Raw genomic sequence first — 21791 nt, 5'->3', positions numbered from 1 at the left:
TGGGATTGTGGTTCAGCAGTAGAGCGGTCGCCTAGCATGGGCGGGACCAGGGTTCAATTCTCAGCACCACATAAAAATAAAGGCATTGTGTTGTGTCTATCTACAAAAAAAAAAAAAAAAAAAAGATTCATATTCTCATTCTCTCTCTCTCTCTCTCTCTCTCTCAAAAAAAAGAAGCTTTAAGGTAAAATTTCTTCCTAAAATACAGATACTAGGCTTGCATGATGTGCTTAACAAGGAGAAAACACCATACACAAACATCAAGTGTTCTATATATTTAAATCATAGAATTTATTACATATTCTTTAAAAGGTAATTTTTAAATGGAAGTATAAATTAAACCTTTTTCAAAGAAGTCTTAAAACCAATATGGATGGATTCTCTTTGGCTTTAGCAATTTGACACACCAGTCCAGGCTGAAGTATCATTTAAAACATCTAGAGACAGTGCTTGTATACTTGCTTCAAATATGAGGATTATTCTCTTCCAAAGTTAGCCATCCTAGTAATAAAAGCTCAAAAACAAGCTAAAACATCATCATTCAAATCTCTCAGTAGTCTCCCCAACAAGGAATTGGATGCTAGAACCCATCATATACTTTAACATTTGAGACCAAGAAAACAAATCAATGAGAGATCTAATTGTTGCTTGTCTCCTGGTTACTTTACAAGAAATAAGTTAAACCAATGTCAGAAGATAAGATACCCACATCTTGTTTTGCATGGGAAATTAAGTGTCATGGGCTAAAAGGAAGTCTGAAAATGATTGCACATGAATTCTTTAAAAGGCTGGAAGGTCTCAAAATATTGAACAATCTATGAGAACACCAATAAATCTGTTTCGTGAAATACTAGATATTAGGAAAATAGGTAGGATGGTAAACAATTGTCCTGCACATTAGGCTGTACTCAGTGGTAAGTATAAAAGAAAACCAGGCATGGGCAGACTAGTTTAAAGGACGTGCTTCCAGGTATTCTGATGCAATGATCAAGAATTGAACTAAGCAGGTACAGTGATACCAGTACTTCAGATGCTCAATTTGAGTCAGTCATCCACACAACCAGGAAGTGAGTGTTATTTTTAACAACAGAATTCTAGTGATCGTGAGCTAGGGATGCTGGAAGTTCATTCTTAAAATTTTTATTTGAACCAAGTATTTGTTTTCTCTTCTCCCACCCTTCACAAAAAGTCGCCAGTTATGTCCATATTGCCAAAACCAAAGTCTCATTCTTAGATCATCATTTGCTCTAGAATTAACTGATCACCTCCACCATTGTAGAATACTTCCTCAGACAGGTTTCTAGGACAGCAATACACATTCCTGGACTCCTCCTTGGATACTAGAAGTTCACAGTCTCCTGCATAGTTCCTCATCAAAATCCTAAACCTTCTGACATCTGAATACTCAAGTTCTGCTCTGTATGCTTTGATATCTGAGTAAACTTAGACAATATGTTATCCACAATGCATGTGTCCAATAACTGCACAATGTTTTTACACAGTGGACATTCAAATATTTCTTGAAGGAATAAATTAATGTGATCCACTCAGATTGAGTAAGTGTAAGGTTGATCAAATAGTTCCTAACCTTACTTGGTCTTCTGCTCTAACAACATAGTCTTGTGGTTAATATTATTAGTCTGTCTTTCTTAAATCTTTATTTTTAGCTAAAATAAAATCAATCATAAAAATACAAAAATTATCATACCAAAAACATAAGTAATTTCCATTCACTAATTATTAGTACTGGAAAATAGTAAAGAAAGAGCTGAAATGGAAAAAAATAGAAATTCTTCTTACTCAAGACATAGTTTAGGTGCAGGAGAGGGACAAGAAAAAGCTAGAACATTCCTTGTTTACCTAACTGTATTAACTTGGAAAATGAAAGGAAAGAGAGGCAATGTTCTTTTGTTCTCATATTATAGATAATGAACACCTTCTACACAGATACAGAATTAGAAGTGCATTGATTTTGCTATCCTGTATTTTCTCTTAAAAAGAAAATCATGATAATTTTGTGAAATAAAACTGGTGATTCTGAAATTCATTTCTTTTGTACCTATGTGATTTACCTTTCATTGACCCCAGAAACATTACAGTTAGTATATTCAAGGAATGACTGGAGAGGGAACAATCTGAGAGATTCAGTTAATAATGAAGTAGCGAGGAAAGCAATCCTGGAAAATATTCTTGTCTTTCAGCTGTCATCGGGTAGCACAGTTAGGAATGCCCTCAACTTTCACCTTTGAATTCTAGGTTTTAATATTTAGTTATTATAGAAAATGCTGGTCAAGATGAACTTTAATTTTGAGACTTAACCTAAAAATTTTACTAAAGTCACCTTCTTCTACCAATAGCAAAAAAGTAGTCATATCTTTACTAGAGAGGATAACACTTGCCACTGCAGATACCCAGATTTCTGGGTCATGTTTGGGTCCACTGTTGCTGTCAAAAATATTCCTAGTCAAAAACAGTGCAGAGTGCTAGCCTGTGCTAGCCTAGAGCTTTAGAATAAGATCGATATTTAAAGGCCTTTCAAAGGTCCCACATCTTTTTTAAGAAAATTTTGTTGTAGATGGACACAATACTTTTATTTATGTTTACTTTTATGTGGTGCTGACAATCAAACCTAGTTTCTCATGTGTGCTGGGCAAGTACTGTACCCCTGAGCCACAACCCCAGCCCAGGTCCCAACTCTTAACAGTGTTAAAGTGGAAATAAATTTCAACATAAGATTAGAGGGAACAGATATTTAAACCATAGCACACATCTGAGGTCTTGTTCAATTTATTAATCAATAGAACCAAGGAACATTTACTAAGCACCTCTTATGTTCTAAATCTCATGAGGCCAGAATCTAGGGAAGATTAAAACATAAATATCATATGATGCCCTTTTTTAGCTTATATGGGTGTAAAAAAATCCTTTCAAGAAGAAAGTAAGCATTATAAAAGAGACATAAATAATATAGGATTTCAGATAAGATGGTTCTTCTGTGTGAAAGAACCTGAGTAAGTATCATGGAGTGGGAAGCATTTGATCTGAGCCTTAAGTTAGCATAGAATTTAGACATGCAGAGACTGAGGAGAAAATAGTCAAGTAGATGGATGACACATAAATGATTCCTTCATTTGTTCATTTCAAAACCTTTCCATTGCTTTAACTCTTGCAGATCAGCCTTCCTGGTAATGTGAACAATAAGCATGACAACTAAAGGGAAGTGTGAGTGGATCATAACATAACAATATCCAAGGAACACATGAAAGCTTGCAGAATTAGTAAACAGCCTAAAGGGCAGCAAAACAAATGTTTCCTAAAAAAAAAACATGGAATGCACCTCATTACCTGTGAGATACAGAGTTTCTTTCTATGAGATCTCTAAGGTTCAAAAACATACCATGAGAGATATAAACACCAGATTCATCATATTTACATTCCCCCACAGCCTCATCATTTCCACCCCACCCTGACTTGGCTCTATTATTCATTCAATTAATAAAATCAGGAACCTGGGAAGCGCACTTAATTCAACTATTCCCTTAATCTCTCATACCTAATTAATAAAACATTTCTGGGTAGATTCTACTAGCAAAATTCCTCTTGCAATTATCTAATATCACCTACTGTTTTTGGTTTTTGTGTTTTATCCGCTCCCCTCTGGTAGGGGATACATGCAAACTCCACCTCATGGCACAAAGGCCCATTAGTCACAGGTGCAGCACAGCCTTCTCTAGTATACTTCTGACCCCATGCTACCCCCATGTTTGCTGTTCTCTCTGCTTGGAATGCTTCAACTGTGGATGAACTCTAACAAGAAGGTTTAGGGGTCATGTCCTTGAGGAAGCCTGCAGTACTCCTGCTGCTACATACTTTCTTCCTTTTTTTTTTTGTACTGGGGATTGAACCCAGGAGCACCACTCAGTCACATTCCCAGGCTTTATTGTATTTTATTTTGAGACAGGGTCTTACTAAGTTGCTTAGGGCCTCGCTAAATTGCTAAGGCTGGTTTTCAACTTGTAATCCTCCTGCCTCAGCCTCCTGAGTCACTGGGATTATGGGTATGCACTACTGCACCCGGCTACATGTACTTTCTTAAAGCATTATTTCTTATCCTAAATAGTTTCTACAACTTACTGGTCTCTACCACTAGGCTTAATAAAGTTTTTGGATTAAGAGATATTTCCTCATCTATCACAGAGTGTGAATCAATCCATCTACAACACACACAGTTTATTGTCAACATTAACATAATTTTACTATTTAACTGTCTCATTAGCTAATTAGAAATATCATGACTTTACCATTCAGGTAGCTCGTGCCCAGTAAAATTACATTGCAAATGATAATACTGTCCATCCTAGGAACTTCAGTGGAAACTATTACCCAACAGTTTATATCCTAAGACTGTAAACAACAAGTGGCATATATATACACAATGGAATATTACTTGGCTATAAAAGAGAATAAAATTATGGCATTTGCAGGTAAATGGATGGAGTTAGAGAATATCATGCTAAACAAAGTAAGTCAATCCCAAGAAACCAAAGACTGAGTGTTTTCTCTGGTAAGTGGATGCCAATCCATTATGTTGGGGATACATGGTATGAGTGGAGGAACTTAGGATGGGCCAAAGGGGAGAGCAAGGAAGGGACATGGGTGTAGGAAAGATGGTGGAATGAGACAGATATCATTATCCTACATACATATATTGATTGTACAAATGGTGTGACCCTACTTTGTGAACAACTAGAGAAGTGAAAATTGTGTTCCATTTGTGTACAATGACGAACAGCATTTGCTGCCATGTGTAACTGATAAGAATAAATAAATAAACAATATTTTCAAGACCAAAAAAGAACAATAAATGTAGAATAAATAAATGTTTAGATATAATACAATGATGATAATAGTGTTGTGATAGCAAATGAAAGAGATTTATTACTAATTAAAATATACAAATCAATCTGGGTACATTGTACTCTTTCTTTACAGTGTCTGACACTTCTTTTCGCCTACTAAATGTAAAGGGAATAATTTACTTAGATAACAAGTTGAAGGAAATCATCACATTTTCTGAGCTCTATAAAGAAATATTTTTGAAGTAATCATTGATCAAAATAAGCCCTCAGATGTTCAATTCCCATGCTTGAGTTTATGTAACTACTAATGACATAAGAATTAATAGTGAATTTTGGCATACTGAAATGTTTTAGAACAAGAAATAATCACATATGCACTAATTTGTTTAAAATGTTAATCTTGTTAAAAGGCAAATCATACTTTATTCTTTAAATTGGAATGAGAGTTCAATAGGGCTGAGCAGAAGGAAGTTGGTTTTATAGACAGAAGGACTACAGAAAGCAGAAACAAGGAACAAAAAGTAGATTGATTATTTCACAGTCATTATCCTCATAAGGTTTGGGCTAGCAGACACAGCATTAGAAAAATAATTGATTTGTTCACTTTGGGTCACTTTTTTTCCTAAAAAACAAAAAAGCAGAGGAAATTTCATTATAACATTTGGAACAGGCCTATTTGGGAAATTTGGCTATTATCTCTATCTCCTGATTTCTCAAGTCACATAACAATTTAGCCTCAGTTTGGGAACATGGATCTTTGGTTTTGGTGACTTTGCTTTGATTTTCAGTCTGGTCTGTTGGGGCTTCTGTGCAGGAGCTCAGTCTGAAGCAACGGCCTCCTATGACTTTTGTTTAACAGTATTTATCAGGCTTTCATTCTCCATCTACTTTTCTCCTTTTCCTCAATTCATTTTACCTAATCTCTCATACTTTTCCTGTCTCCATGAATTTTTCTCTCTGCCTTGTAGAAATCACAAATTGCCAGATGGAACTACCACCTGTTGGTTTCAGATCCTTCCTCGGGTTGTTCTCTGTACCTTCCAGCTTTTGCTGACACTGACAGTGCTCTGAAAACACTACTTACCTGTGATTCTTCTCTCATACTCCACCATCATCCCATGAAATATGGCTGACTCCAGGCCTGGGGGGAAATGCACAAAACATAGGTCTGGACTCTCCTGTCACATATCTAACCAACAAGGAACCAAGGGCAGGCAGGGTCATTAACTCAGAAACTGACATAAAGTAGCTCCCAGTGATCAACAATAAAAGAATTTCAATAATATGTATAAAGGATTAAAGTACAACAAATATATTTAAACCCATTAGTTCATAATTATATTAAAAATAACAACTGGTCAACATTAGAGGAGGCTATGGAATCACTTTATTATTTTAAAAACATGATTTCAAAAATAATCATGCATTTACATGAACTCTACCACCAGAGCACCAAACATTAGATGTCAGGAAATTTCTGTTTATGAAAATGTTGTAAGCAATCTCCATTCTTGGCCTTGCATGATAAAGTAACTGGCATTGAACTAATACTTCTGCCAAAAACAACTATAAAACCTGGGTAACATATATAAATCAACTGGTTGAAGGCATTGGCAAGAAACCAGTACAGAAAGGGCTTTCTCAGTCCCTGAGAGAAGGGAAGCACATATGGTGAGCTCTACATTCATGTGATGGCTTTTTCTGAGGTTATTTTCCAAATCATGATGAAGGAGAATACAGTTCAAAGTAGAAGTGACAGTCTTATTGGACCAAGGAAAAAAAGGTCTGAGTTGAGGGCTACCAAAGTGGTTTGGAATTGAGCCTCAACATCTCAGACAGGAAAGGAATTGAAAGAAGGATACAAAAGCTACATTCAAATTTCTTTCACCTCATATTAATGTATCATGGTGTTAAGATATAACACTAGCATAAATAGTGACAGGTGGATAAATGGAATTAAACAGTTGAGGGCTTTTATATTAGACTGTAACTGGTAGTTACTAATTTAAGATAGATTGCAATGGGATATGGATGTATAGGTTATAATTAAATAGAAAGTACTAAAATAATGATTTTTAAAATCATTATTTTAAAAGAACTAAAAAGCCAATAGTGAGAATATTGAGTAATAAGCAATACCTGATTAAAATAATAGAAGAATATAAAAATTAAGGATCAAGAACAGATAGGAGACATGGAAAACAAACAGTATGTTAACAGACTTAAACCCAACTATAAGAAGTTATGTGAAAGATAAATGGGCTAAAGACTTCAATTAAAAGACAAATAAAAAAGCACTAAGATCCAACTATATGCTCTTTATAGGAAATGCATTTTAAACACAAAAACACAGGAAAAAAGCGAAAGGAATTAGAAAGTAGATACCATGTAAAAGTTAAAACAAAAATTTAAAAGTTAGTGTTAGCTTGAAAACCAAGCAAAGTAGACTTTATGATAAGCATAACTAGAAAGTGATGGATATTCCAAAGTCATAAAAGAGCGCCGTGTTAATCTTGTTAAAAGGCAAATCATACTTTATTCCTTAAATTGGCTGATAAAACATTGCTAACTCAAAATCACCTAATATATAAAGGCAAAGGAAACATGTCCACAATCATAGTTGAACATGTTACAATAGACACAAACAGCAGACCAAAAAAAATAAAAATGAAAGAATACAGAAAATTTAAACAACACTATAAACCACCTTAACCTAACTGTTAATATGGATAACATAACAGCCAACAACCACAGAGCACACTTTTTTTTGTTTTCAAACACATGTTAGACATTTGCAAAAATAGACAAAAGCAAATCTTAACAAGTTCCAAAAATTGAAATCATAGAGGATATTTTATGACCAGAATGGGATTAAATTAAAGATCAGTAGCATAAAGATAATTAGAAAAATTCCTTAATGTTTGGGAATCAAGCAATATACTTCTAAGTAGCATATGATTAAAGTAAATACAAGTTCTTACAAATTGCATTAATAAGTTAATTTTCTTTTGAATTTCTTACTTCCCAGAACAGCTCCATTTCTTCAATCTAAAATAGACTTTTTTTCCAACTACATTTCCAGCAACTACTAGACTTATATTTGTAAAGAACTGTGAAATAGGGGCTGAGGTTGTGGCTCCAGTGGTAGGGCGTTTGCCTTGCATGTCTGAGGCTTCAAGTTCAATTCTCAGTACCACATATAAATAAACAAATAAAACAAAGGTATTATGTCCATCTATAACTAAAAATATTTTTTAAAAAATAACTGAAATATCTAAGACTTTTCTCTATTTGCTGCCCAAAACTTTAGCCTGTCACAGCTTTAAGCATGCTAGATGAGAACACAACACTTCCAAATCAGAGCAAAAAAAAAAAAAAAGAAATGAAAGTTTGATTTCTCATACTACTGCAATCAACATTAACTTCTAGTTGGCATTTATTCCTCTGCCTCCCAACCCAAGGATGACATGGAACATCTCAGGTAATCATAGCTCACTAGGGTGACCACTTCCTCCATTTGCCAGGACTAAAGCATTTCCTGGAATTCAGCATTTTCTAAGCTATAATCATGCCAGCCTCAAGCATACTAAAACACGCTGGTTAGCTGTGCACACAGCGTTTAGATGGTAGGTAAGAAACTCCAAATTTGGGAAACACCAGACTTTTAAAGGAGTCTGCTATCAAACCCTCTGTCCTGGGAAGAGACATTGTCTTTATTGCCCTGGACAGCAAACAAATCTGCTCTTTACCTTGGATGGAGAGCCTACCTTTATCTTTCAAGGCAGTTTATCATGTAAACATACTTGAAAAGATATTCCAAAACCAAAGTTTTCAATTTGCTTACAAGATGGGCAGAAATCTGTGGAGAATTGCATCCCTGTTAACAATGTCTTTATAAAATTATGGTGCAAAAAATAAAATTACAGTGTAATTATAGTACATCCCTTTACTAATCTGAATCCTGGTTTTGAAGATGAAAATTCCATGTTCTTTCATACTTGGACCAAGTTCTCTTGTTAAAAACCCAGTATAAAATATTTGCTCACTAATTTTTAGTGAGATGTTTGTGATAAAGCCTGCTAATTGTACTGAAAGAGATAACCTGTTTTAGTCAGCTTTTCACCAATGTGACTATATGACCCAACCATAACAACTGTAGAGAAGGGAAACTTTTTTGTGGGGCTCACCATTTCAGAGGTCTCAATCCATAGACAGCAGTCTCCATTCCTTGTGGCTCAAGTTAATGCAGAATAACATGGTAAAAGAATATGGTGGAGAGAAGCAGCTCACATGACAATGAAGAAGCAAAGTGAGTGAGATCTTTACCTGCCAAATCAAATATATATACCCCAAAATCATGCCCTCAATGCCCCACCTTCTCTAGCCACACCTCACCTGCCTTCAGTCACCACTCAATTAATCCTATCAAGGTGATTAATTCACTGACTGGGTTAAGGCTGTTATGACCCAATCATTTTTCCCCTAAACTTTCTTGCATTGTTTCACACATGAGCTTTTGGGGGACACCTCACCTCCAAAATACAACATAACCTACATCTCAAGAATAAGTTGCTATTTTATCTCAGTACTGAAGACTTACTAATCAAGAGGTATTTGTTTCTACTGTCTTGGTCATTCAAGAATATACTGACTAATTTCTTCTCTTGCATTTACCCAAAAAGTTAGTACCCTGAATTTAGGAGTGGGGGGGAAAGAGAATCAGAAACAAGACAAAAATGAATTATGTTCTTGGTGGATGAAGTAGATACTAGATACTAAATGGGATCTTACAGAAATGTGGGCAATTTCCCTGAATTTCAATAGCCTGTAGATTCTTTGGTTCATATTAACCGTAATAATCCAAATATCATTGTTTCCCCCACTCCACCCAAGAGCATTTATAGGAGTACTGGAAGATGTTCATATATCAATACATTTAATTAATACATGTAACTTCACATCTTATGCAACTACAAAAATATAAAGTTATACTCTCTCTCTCTCTCTCTCTCTCTCTCTCTCTCTATATATATATATATATATATATATATATATATATATATATGTCAAAGTACATTCTATTATAATATATAACTAAAAAGAATAAAAATGAAAAAATATAGAAAAATAAATACGATTTTTGAACAAAAAAATAAATAATTTTTTAAAAGAACATATTTATACTTTTCTGGAGATGGGAGGAAATCTACAATAAGTAACTTCTCAAAATTCCAAATGCCTGGCTTACCTTATTGCTACATCTGTTAGACAAGATTGAAAAGTCTAGTTCTGTTCTAGTTGCAATTAAAGTGTTAATTAATTGCAAAAAAATATTTATTTAATGTTTGCAAAGCCTGTGCAAATAGACAAAACTAACTGCCACCCTAATATTAAATTGGTATAAATATGATATCATCCACTGGTCCTACATCACTGAGACTGGATTCCTGTCTTTCCTAAAGTCTTTCAACCCTGTGTTGGTCAGTTTTCCATCACTGTAACAAATATCTGAGATGAATCAACTTAAAGGGAAGAGAGGTATGTTTGGGCTCACAGTTTCAGAAGTTTCAGTCCATGACCTGTTGCTTCCATAGCTTTCGGGCTGTGGCATGACAACACATCCTGACAGAAGCTTATGTCGAGGAAAACTGTTTGCCACATGGTTGCTGTAAAACAAAAGTCAGAGAGCAAAGGACCAGGGTCCCCATAGTCCCTTCACAGGTACATGCCCAGTGACCTAACTTCTACCCTATAGGCTCCACCTCCTAAGGGTTTCACCACTTTCCAATAATACCACAGACTGGTCACCAAGCCTTTAGCATATGGGCCTTTGAGGGACATTTAAAATCCAAACCACAGAAATCCTTTAGTATTTCATCTTTCTGAGCTTCAAAGAATTTCACAAATTTTCATAAGTAGATTTCTTTTGGTAGGTCCTACAGTGCTGTAGAACCAAAATATACTGTCTGCGGTTTATCTCAGATTTTCTTTAGGGATTTTTTCCATACTTCTTAATTTTAGAACAGAATGAGATGGGAAGGTCTAACAGATAGTTTGTGCACAATAATAATGAGAAACACTGAGAGAGAGAATCAAAATAGTTTCTATGCACTTGTATTAATCAAGATATGTTAGATGTGGTTTTACAAAATAAAGATTAATTTCTTATTCACACAGAATCTGCTACAGGCCCAGGATGATCTCATACTACTTGAAGTGAGGTGGTCCACCATCCTTTGGATATAGCACTGATCCTCCTTGATCACAAAACAAGGAAGAGAATGCTGAAAATATCCCTTAGCAATTAATTCTCTGCTGTCGCCTTTAAGAGACAAAGACCACTTCTGCTAACAGGCTTTGGTAGGCATTGGTCATATGAACCAGATTAAATCAAGGAGAGATGTGTTTTTCCTTCTACCCATCCAGAAAAAGAAATAAAAGTGATATGGGTGAGCATTTGCACTCCCACACTATCCCCCTCTGTTTCCCAAACCCCCTTTATTTGGTCATGGCCAAACTTTACATAATTATATAAATATGTCAGGATATTGGAGAGGTGAAAGTAGAGGTACTGTCAGGATAGGGAAATGGGTTGGTTAAATTTGTCCAAGGTACTTAGACATGTATCTACTCCCTATTCAATCTCCCTCCCCCGCCATGCCCAAGTGCCTCATACTGTGACCCTGTAAAGCAAACTACTAAATATGCCTTATACAACTTCAAGATTAATAGCATTCATATATAAGAAATAGATTTAATATTTGCATTTTAATATGTAATATGTAATCCTAAACTCTTTCGTGAATAATTACAAGTATCATTATTACTTCTATTACTACTTGCATTATTATGGATGCTATTAATATTAGTATTAATTAATATTTATTGACAGCCTACTGAGCGAAGTAAGTTAACTGGTTTCTAAGTGTAATTATCCTCATTTACAGTAAATAAACTCAACAACAAGGAGATTTTATAGTGAGTTAAATAATGAATTCAGATCTGGCTTCAAAGTCCATGCATTTACCCCTTACGAGTAATACAGAAAATGAGAGAGAATCAATTCTTGTGCCATCATATGTAACACCTAAGATTCAAGTAGTACAGTAGCTGTTCCAACTTTGAGAAGTATTTTGCATAGAACTTTGCTGTGAGGATTAATGGTTAATACAGTCAGCATGTAACACTACCTTCCTAAGTAAGAGCAAAATGGGTCTTGAGTATTGATGAAATTTAGATTTAGATCTGTTTTTTAAATTTCAAAGCAACTTATTGGAAAGATATAACTTACAAATATGGCATATTTGGGCTGGGGCTATAGCTCAATGGTAGAGTGCTTGCCTTGAATACTTGATACACTAGGTTCAATCCTGAGCACCACATAAAAATAAATAAAATAAATAAAGTAAAGATATTGTGTCCATAATTTAAAAAATATTTGAAAAATACAGCATCATCACCATACATTGCTATGGACATCAAGTCACTTCACTAATTCAAGAACTAAAAATAAATAATTCCTAAAAGCTCAAAATACTCAAAGCACTCCCTTTATACAAATTGGTTATTAATATGTACTTTTAATTAGAGAGAGAGAGCGAGAGAGAGAATGAGAATGGAGGAGGAAAAGTATATATGTGTGTGAGAGACAGATCCTTTAAAATCATGTCCTACCCATGAGGTAAATGGAATAGCGCTTATGACTTAAAAGACAATCTCATGTACCAGAAAATTAAAGAATCTAGTTTGTTCACTGCTACTCTCTAGAATCCAGCACATCAATGCTTGTTGTTTATTATTATACTAGATTTTTCATAAATCTGTTATAAAATCCAAAGGAATTATAGTCTATCTACCACTAAGTCAGGTTTGATGTAAGGCATAACCTCCTTTATACTTCCACTAATCTTTCACTTCTGCAACTTCTTTGGTCAAAGAATAAATATATAAATTTCAATAAATTCTTATGAAATATACTTATAAAATACACTGAAGTTTATAAGAATGTGTGTATATAAATCCAGCTTTTTTCCAAACATATTTGAAATAATTTATAAAACTTATGCACTGCAGTGGGATAGAAATAGATAGAAGAATATGTGAAGAAGAAAAACATAATAAATAGATGATGACAATCAAGATAAGCTTACCCAATATTCACTGGAACTTCTTCCAGTGCAAGTCATGAATTTAGATGTGGCCTCCTTAATAATCAAAGCCAAGTGAAAATGCACTCATTGTATAATTCTCTGAGATTAAATGTGGTTTATCAAAAAAGTATGGTTGATATTGCACAAAATACAGACACTTTGGAGGTCATGCACTTATTTAAAATGTGTTGTCAATTTGCTAAATATTTATTATTATTATATTTATTGTTATTATTATTGTTATTACCAGTTGTAAGAGGGAATGTTTTCCAGGACATAGAAGAAAATCCATCAGTCTTTCATTTCTTTAGAATTACATCTTACTTCCAAAATTGTCATGAACCATAGTTCCTAATTACTTCATTTCTACGGGTCCACATGTGATTGTACATATATAGCAGACTCAGATGACAACAACTATTGCATAGTCTTTTATATAGCTTATAGGGTGCAAATAATCTGTCCTTACCCACCGTAAATATATTATTAAGTTTTTCCTATTTGTCTATATATGTTTTCTTTCTATTCTACTTTAAATAAGATAAAATATATCTTAGCAATGAAATAAAAAACAGAATAATTGCTTTGTATTTTTACCCTGGACATAAGCAAAATTTGTTTGGTGTCAATAAATACTTGTGTTAATGAATCTAGCTGTAATCAGGAAATTTCTCATGTGATTAGCGCTCTAATCACATGACACATGTACATGTGCCCTTGCAACACATTCCCACCTATCCTTTCTTAAAATAGAGAAAGTTGATAATCTGGAGATGTGAAATGTATTAAATGTCTTTATTATTCATTTCTTCTGTCTTTTTGGTAAATGATAATCTGAGAGTCTGTAGTCTACATGACTGGGGCAGATGGCAGAACACAATTTACTGATACTATTCTCTCAGGCTATTAAGCTCTGCCTACCTTTTGAGTACATTGAATTGTAATACCATGTTCCCACCATTTCAAGAAATTGGTAGTGTCACAGCCCAACAGCTTGAGAAAATAACATTATTTTTGAAGGGAAGTAAAAAGGAGAAATGGCATCAAAGAGATTATCCAAGACCTTATACTGGAAATGATATATATGTGTCCCCATGACTCAACATTTTGTCAATGTGAGAAAAGCAGCAAAAAGAATATCATTGAGATTTATTTAACTATTTAGTTCTCCTTTAAAGATCCCTGTTATTTTAGTTACCAACCATAATAAAATTTAGTTGTTCTCATAAATGAATGATTTCCCCTGGTAAGTTTCCCCTGCCTTGTTCACAATGAAAATCCACATGGAGAGAATTTAGAAATTAAAAAGCATGAAAGGAGAAGTCTGGGCCTTTCATTAAAGAATATTTAATCAAAACCACAAAGGAGTGCATTACACAGTTTATGAATACAGACAAGTGGAAAATGCTGGAGAGTGGTCTTTACTCTTAGTGCCCTTTCAGAGGGAGAAATTCATGAACAAAATCTTTGTAACCTGCTGACTCTTCCTGCTGTGACTAGGAGGGAGAGAGTAAAGCAGTCTCCAAATAATTATCAATTGTCCCAGCACCTGGAGCTCCAGTGGCTTAACCAGATTTTAAATGCAAACCATAAACCTCAGTACTGATCCTGAAAGGGGTTTCAATATCTTGGAACAGTGTGATTCTTCAAAGGAAGTCCTCTTCTGAGGACTTGTGCCTTGCTACATCTTCCTCTGTATCCCTTACCTGCCTCAGTATGAAGAGACTCGTCTGAACTCAGGGTCATATCAAGCGTGCACTAACCCTAAGGTACTGACAGACCCTGCTTGGTTCCTGTCTGAACATAGGCTTCATGAATCATAAACCTGGACATCAAGATTTAGGTGGCTCAAACCTCATGTGAGACTATGAGGATTGATCACTACTCCACATTTTGGAACTTTATGTGAGTTTATTCTTAATAAGTTTGTTTTCATCAATTTTCAGTTTCATTTGTTATGATATTTCCTATTTTCCAAATATTGTCTCAAGTAAGTCTAAGAAGAGTCTATAGAATATTTTAAAACAGTGCTACCTACAAAAGTGGTATATGTTTTCAAAGTAGGTCTTATCCACAGACTATTATAGAGAATGCTGAAGTGGGCAGAATATTCCATGCTTATATAAATAATTATATAAAAATGGATTCTACTGTCATGTAACTAAAAGGAACAAATAAAAAATGAAATAAAATAAAATCACACAAAAATGGATGAACATGAAACACTTCATAAATTCCCTCAATGATATGGTATCTCTCATTCTTCATGATTGCATATGAAGACTTTCTAAAGTTAGTTCTCTTGCAGAAAAGACTCCTGATTATCCTCAAGGGAAAACTGACCAATAATTACCTTGTTTTATAAAGGCTTAAAGTCTTTGGTCTGAATCCAGCCATGATGGATCTTAAGCATTCAGCATAGAAAACATTTCCCAAAAGATGTACATAATCCTGTTGGGGAGTGAGAAGAGGGATAGGAAATCTATTTTACAGAACTTTTAAAATTAAAACACTGTATTCTGAGACAATTGTAGATTCACATGAGGTTGTTTAAAAAAGTAAAAAGAATTCAGAGGGACCCAATATATCCCTCATCCAGTTTCCCAATTTGGAGGGACTTTAAACCCCGGTGTAGTTCGTACAATAGAAGCCATCAATGGAGTTGTAAGGAACCAATCCAGGCTCCAGAAGACCTCTTCATTTCCACAGTACCAGTTATGAACATAGATTGTGTTCATTAAAATGTAACTATACTTCCAGATGCACCACCATTAATAAGTAGTTTGTTCCCAGTGCATTTGACTGAAGAAGAAAAGAAAAAGAAACTCACCAGAATAGCAGAGTCAAAACAGCAGTCCCTAGGAACTTGACATTTCTAAGATTTGAATCAAATGATTTGGGGGGCTTTGGTGATATCAGTTAAAATGACATGGCTATAAATGTTCCATTACCCTGCTGCTGGGAGGACTCCCTATGAAAAAGATTATATGATTGAAGATCATCAGGCAGGGAATTTATTAGAGGAACCCTTGGTATTAAAACTTGTATATTGAAGGAATGGATGGAGGGAAGGAAAAGAGGCACTGTTGGACAATGAAAGAAACTGAGCTGCATACAGTTTCAGCAGAGGCCTCAGCCAATACCAAAACACCCTCACAGTTGCTTTACATTGTGATGAGGATGAAAGACCTTTACACTCTTGCACTGACCAGTTATTGAGTGTAAACTACTCACTGGAAGGGGATGTGATCTTGATCTGGGCAACTCTTCCCAACCAAAGGAATTTACAGAAAGAGGAAAGAGTTTCTCATTTACAGAAAGACGTGAGTTTTTCAGTCGGTTGCACTTTTAGAAGCTGTAAGAATAAAAACCTCCATTCCAAAGAAGGATCCAGACAACATATAACAGTATCCACCCTAGCATATCCCTTGCACTACTCAGATATGTTACCTCCTGTATGTTCTTACTTGGAGCCACCCAGGTTTATAGTTATGATGGATTTTTACTGTGTCAGACCTACCGAAGATTAATGGTATAAATAAAGCTGATGCCACTGTTGCTGATTTTAGGGCTATATTTAATGTAATTAATATTTGTTATCTCTGTCCTCTTTTCTGTAGATTCCCCTCAATGTTGGCAAGTACCTGTGCTGATCATGGGTCTGTGGTCACCATGTTTCTACAAGATTGTGGATGTTGTCCACACATGGCTAAAATACTTCAAGGTATTCCAAGAAGTTTTCAGGTGATCCTCCAGGAAATCAAACATATAATTTTTTATCCTAATTCAATGAGAACAGCTTATTTACCAATGATTACCAAAGTTAGTCATCTGCCAGGACAATGAATCTTCTTGCATGCTCAGTCCTTAGTTCAAAGTGTCCAACAAAGTGTCCAGGGAATAGCCAAAGCTTATATGCAATAGGACTCCTGCTGTGTCCTTTAGTAGAAATGCCCTGCTTCCCTACTTTGAGTATTTTGAATCTGCTAAAACCTAGAACTGTGTAGACAGAAAGAACACATTTCCCAGAATCACAAATTGGTTTGACAATAAAAATGTATAAGAAATAAACATAAATTGGAGATATTAAATAGGACCAACAATGATTTATCCCCTTGATTCATATTCTACCTATTGGGGACATGACACCTTTAAAGGATATTGACTCATCAAAGATTGAAAAACTGTAACCCTTAGGCCAAATTTATCCTGTGGCCAGTTACATAAATTATCCTTTGTTGGAACACAGCCATGATCACTCACCTACATATTATTGAAGGCTACTTTCACACCATAATTGCAAAGTTGAGTAGTTGTAACAGAAATCATATGACCTGCAATCCTAAAATATTTTCTGGTTCACTACAGAAAAAAAAAATGTTTGTCAATTCTTGATCCATGTGTATACTGCATCCTGAAGGATGAGGTCTCATCTCTGTAAAGAATGATCTTGCCTCAATTTACCTTTGCCAGCTCAGCTCATTTCTCTATCAGGATGGCAGCTTCTGGGTGGTGTATTGTGTAATGCAGCCAGTGGATTCCATGGTCACATGCTTGCTCTACATCTATTGGACTGTAAAATATGTGTCTTAATCTGACATATTAAGTAAAATACTCTTCTGGCAGATTACTCAGCAATCCCTTGATTGGTAGTGCTGGTTGACATCCTATAGTAAGGGAAGGCAAATTCCTAGTCAGAAAATATTCTTATTCTTGAAAAAATGAATTATTGCCATTGTAGGATAAAAGAGATTTAATGTAGCCAACTTGCCACAAATCATATGGTTGGTTTCCTTGAGGGATGGTGCTGTATTAGGTTGCTGACTGATTGAAGGTTTAGTAGTGGCAGTAGCTCAATCAGCCTTGATGAGTATGAGCCCAAGCACTTGGGTCTATGCATTGGCCCTCTCCTTTCTTCAATGGCTATTACCTATATGTCTTTTCTGCAAGTACTGGAGTGGCCAACGACACAGGCTGTCTGACATCTGTTAACTAAGTCGTTGTGTCTACTTGGTTGTTTAATGCCTTCTCCATAGTGATATACTCTGGTATTATCAGTATATGACACATTTTGTTTCCACTCCCCTAGATCTATATACATACCTCCAGCAAGAACTCAGTCACCTATGCAACCAAGCCACTTACTACTGCTCATAAATGTCCATATATGCTAAGATTTGGCCACTTCTCTTTCCTTATAAAGTGGATGAACACATTTAGAGTGAGTTTGGATTCACCATTGCCTTTTTGAAGGCTCCTTCTTTCTCAAATGCAACAGTAACATATACAAGGTTAACTTTTTGCCAGACAAATATATTGAACCAAAATTTTTATGAACTAAGCTCAGTTATTTTCCTTCTCCAGATCTCCATGTAGCCATAATTGAAAACAGTATGAGAGGCTCCAGTGCAAACATGAATGACATGGCAGATGGAGCTGGGGCGGAGTAAATGGTAAAGGGGGAGCAGCAGAGGGGATCTCGATCATCTGTATAAGATTTAGCTTCACTTGTGCCCTCTGCCATTACTCAAGTCTGATGCCAGATGTTAGACCCCCATATTACAATGGATTCCCGATGCACCTCCTCATCTTAATCACACATCTAGCTATGGGGGAAGCTGTGCCCACGTGGGTTTTTGATAACCCATAGTGAGATCTGCCATCTCTACTAGTTTTCAAGTCGCCAAACAGGAAAACCTTTTTAAAAAGCATACAGTTCTCTGTAGATCTTTGCTTCATTGTATTTCTCCTGCTGAGACTAACCACATACTCCATTGGCATTCCCCCTCCAAAGGCACCTCGAACACAGCCACAGGCCCATGAGGCAGAACTGCCTGAGCTGCAGCTTGGCCTTGCTGCCAATCTCTACTGCTCCAAGCGCATTCATTGTTGGCCACTTTTTATGTCACTCTTTCCCAGGAGCAGGGCAGTTTGTGTGTCTTCTGTAACCACCTCAAAGGTTATTATGAAGATTGAATTGCTTAAATATAAAAAAGTCTTTTTCTTTGAGCTGTAAATCAGTGTATGGACATAATATATAATTTAATGATCTATGTTAACTCAAAATTAGCATCGTAACTTATTAGTATATATCTTTCTGACTTTAAAGTGGCATGTGAAGTTTTACTCTTCATTATAATTGTGAGTTATAATAGTGCTACATAGCCATGTATGCTTCACCCAACACATCCTCCCCGTGGCTCAGAGTCTATAGCTTAGGAGTTACTCATTAAATACTTGCTGATGAATTAATGAATTCTGTACTCATCAAAATCAATAATATTAATAATAAATCCACACCTATAATTAAGTTTTCTCCCTGTAGAATTTACATGAGCTATTGTGACAATATACTAATTATTGTATTGACTCAAAGAGAGACTTAGTATTATAGAGACATAACATTTGGGGGCTGGAAACATAAACATAAGGGCTCAGATATGAACAGTAACATGTTTGAAGTTAGGTCCAATTATTTAGCACAACTGTGCCAGAATTCAAACCTCTTAAGACAACATTCCTTCCATTGCACTATTCCTGTGTCACAACTCCATTATTCTGTTTCTCTACAAAAAATAAAACATATTCCAGCACAACACAACATCTTAAAGAAATTTTTCAACAGAAGATCAATTTAAGGTTTTCTAATCTAAGTTTCACATCTGGGATATGATGCAAGGAAGACTCTCAACATGGATTTTGGCATAAAGGAGGTAAGAAAAAATGTTTTAAAAATTGACAATACTTTCCTGTGGTACTGATTGAATTTCATGTTATTTCTAACTTTAGATGCCATTCTGACTTTTAAATCAGTATCCAGAAAAACACAGAATCTTATTAATTCATTCGTCTTTCTTCTTTCCAGTTTCATTTTTTGAATTTTTTAGATCAAAAATATGTATTAAATTATTTCATATGAAGTATCATATTTTTCAGTTTCCTAATAATGATTAACAAAAACACATATATCTAATGTCTGATTTGAACTTAACAGAAAAAAAATCATCACAATCATTTTTATATTTTACCAAGAAAAGTTTTCAAAATACCTCAAGATTAAAAAAAACTCAAAATTTGATTTTAAATATGTGATTTCTAAAAATTATAATCCTGGTGATTATTTAGACACACCAATAAGATATAGTCAGAAAAATATTTATCATAGATAAAAACAGTAATATGAAGTCAAAACTCCTTAATAAAATAGCAAAGACAGGAAAATGAATACAAAAATACTTGAAATGTATAACTTTGAGGTTGTCAAAATGACACAAAATTTATAATCAAGGTTTTTTATGACTTTTGAAATTCAAAAAAGGCAAGATATTGGGCTGTTGAGAGTCTTCCTTGCATCATATACCAGACATGAAACTTAGATTAGTAAGCCTTAAATTGATCTTTTTTTGAAAATTTCTTTAAGATGTTGTGCTGTGCTGGAAAATGTTTTATTTTTTGTAGAGAAGCAGCATAATGGAATTGTGACACAGGAATAATTCAATGGAAGGAATGCTGTCTTAAGAGGTTTGAAGAGATCCATTGTTAGAATGCTTGCCTCACATGCACAAGTCTCTGGGTTCCATTCCCAGCACCACCAAAAATAAAAAATAAAAAAGGCAAGATATTGACAATGATCAAAAAGATGATTTGCTGAAGTTCCTTTATCAAAAGGAGAAGTGAAAAAAATGGAGTTAACAAGGACCTGAAAATAATAATAAGGCAGGAGAACTTTTAGAGATGACCTCAAAACATATATTTTTGTCATGCAAAATGATAAATAATGTTATATTCGGGGATGGAAAAATAAATGCTATCAATATAATTCTTCAAATGATCACATTACAGATCTGCATCAAAATGTATCTCAGCTTATGTTAAAGAATTTTAGAAATCATTAAATTAATATGACTAAGTACAAGTCTTAAGAAACAATTGGTTCTTTTCTATATTCACACTGGAGACTGTCTCCTGAGTTCTTTCTTTTCGATTCATGGCAGCCCCCTCTTTTCTGTATAATACAGATATTGACTTAAGGTGATATATTCAGCGTTGAAAGTATAGGCATGAATACTGAAGAGGGTCATACAGAAGCATGATTAAAACGGAGACATTTTGCTGCTACATGGTAACCGTCAGAAGAACAAGCAAATGTTTTGGTCAAAGTATCTTTTAATTTGTACTCATAGAAATGTGACATTCTTACTTTTAATAAATTTCCTTTGTAATGTGGAGAGACCTCTTTTACTCAGCAAAACTGAAAAAACATAGTTTGTGATGTTGATTTTTTTCTCAGTCATTCTGAGAGGAAAAATGACAGTTTTCATAGCTACTTTAAAAAAAAAAATCACCATCCTTTATGTCTCCACAACTACTAACTAAATGCCAATGAAAACTGACAGTGGGACAACAAAGCCACACAATTACACAGGAGGATATACTTTCAAATGTCAGTCTAAACTTATGAAATTGTATAGTTTTACAGTCCTCTTATGAAAATGTCAAAAAGTGCCAACCATAATCTTTCCTCTGAATGGTGAATACAGTAAATTCACATTCTTAATGCATTCATCATTCATTCTGACAACAATGGATAAAAGTTTTCGAGTCTAATTCTTGCCTTTTCATTTTTTGAGAAAAAGATGTTTATTTCATTTTTATCCAGCTACTCTTACACCCAGAAAAAGGGAAAAAGTAGTAAATTAAATTGTTAGTATCCATAAACAATTACAAAAACAATTACAAAAACAATTCTCATAATGAAATATTAAAATAATACGGAAGAAAT

The 21791-nt window shown here is 34.7% G+C and overlaps 1 long non-coding RNA gene across 1 annotated transcript in view; it reads left to right on the top strand.

Moving 5' to 3' along the window:
* The window catches only part of LOC125616900, a 33665-nt gene extending 13796 nt beyond the window's left edge, over nt 1-19869 (top strand). Inside the window, exon 3 of the long non-coding RNA XR_007347678.1 lies at nt 16630-19869. This is a non-coding gene — a long non-coding RNA (uncharacterized LOC125616900). The remainder of the gene's footprint in view (nt 1-16629) is intronic.
* The last annotated feature ends 1922 nt before the right edge of the window (nt 19870-21791 follow it).

Source organism: Marmota marmota, unplaced genomic scaffold (assembly GCF_001458135.2).
Source record: "Marmota marmota marmota unplaced genomic scaffold, marMar, whole genome shotgun sequence".
NCBI classification, from domain to species: domain Eukaryota; kingdom Metazoa; phylum Chordata; class Mammalia; order Rodentia; family Sciuridae; genus Marmota; species Marmota marmota.
This window is presented reverse-complemented; position numbering and strand designations above follow the sequence as displayed.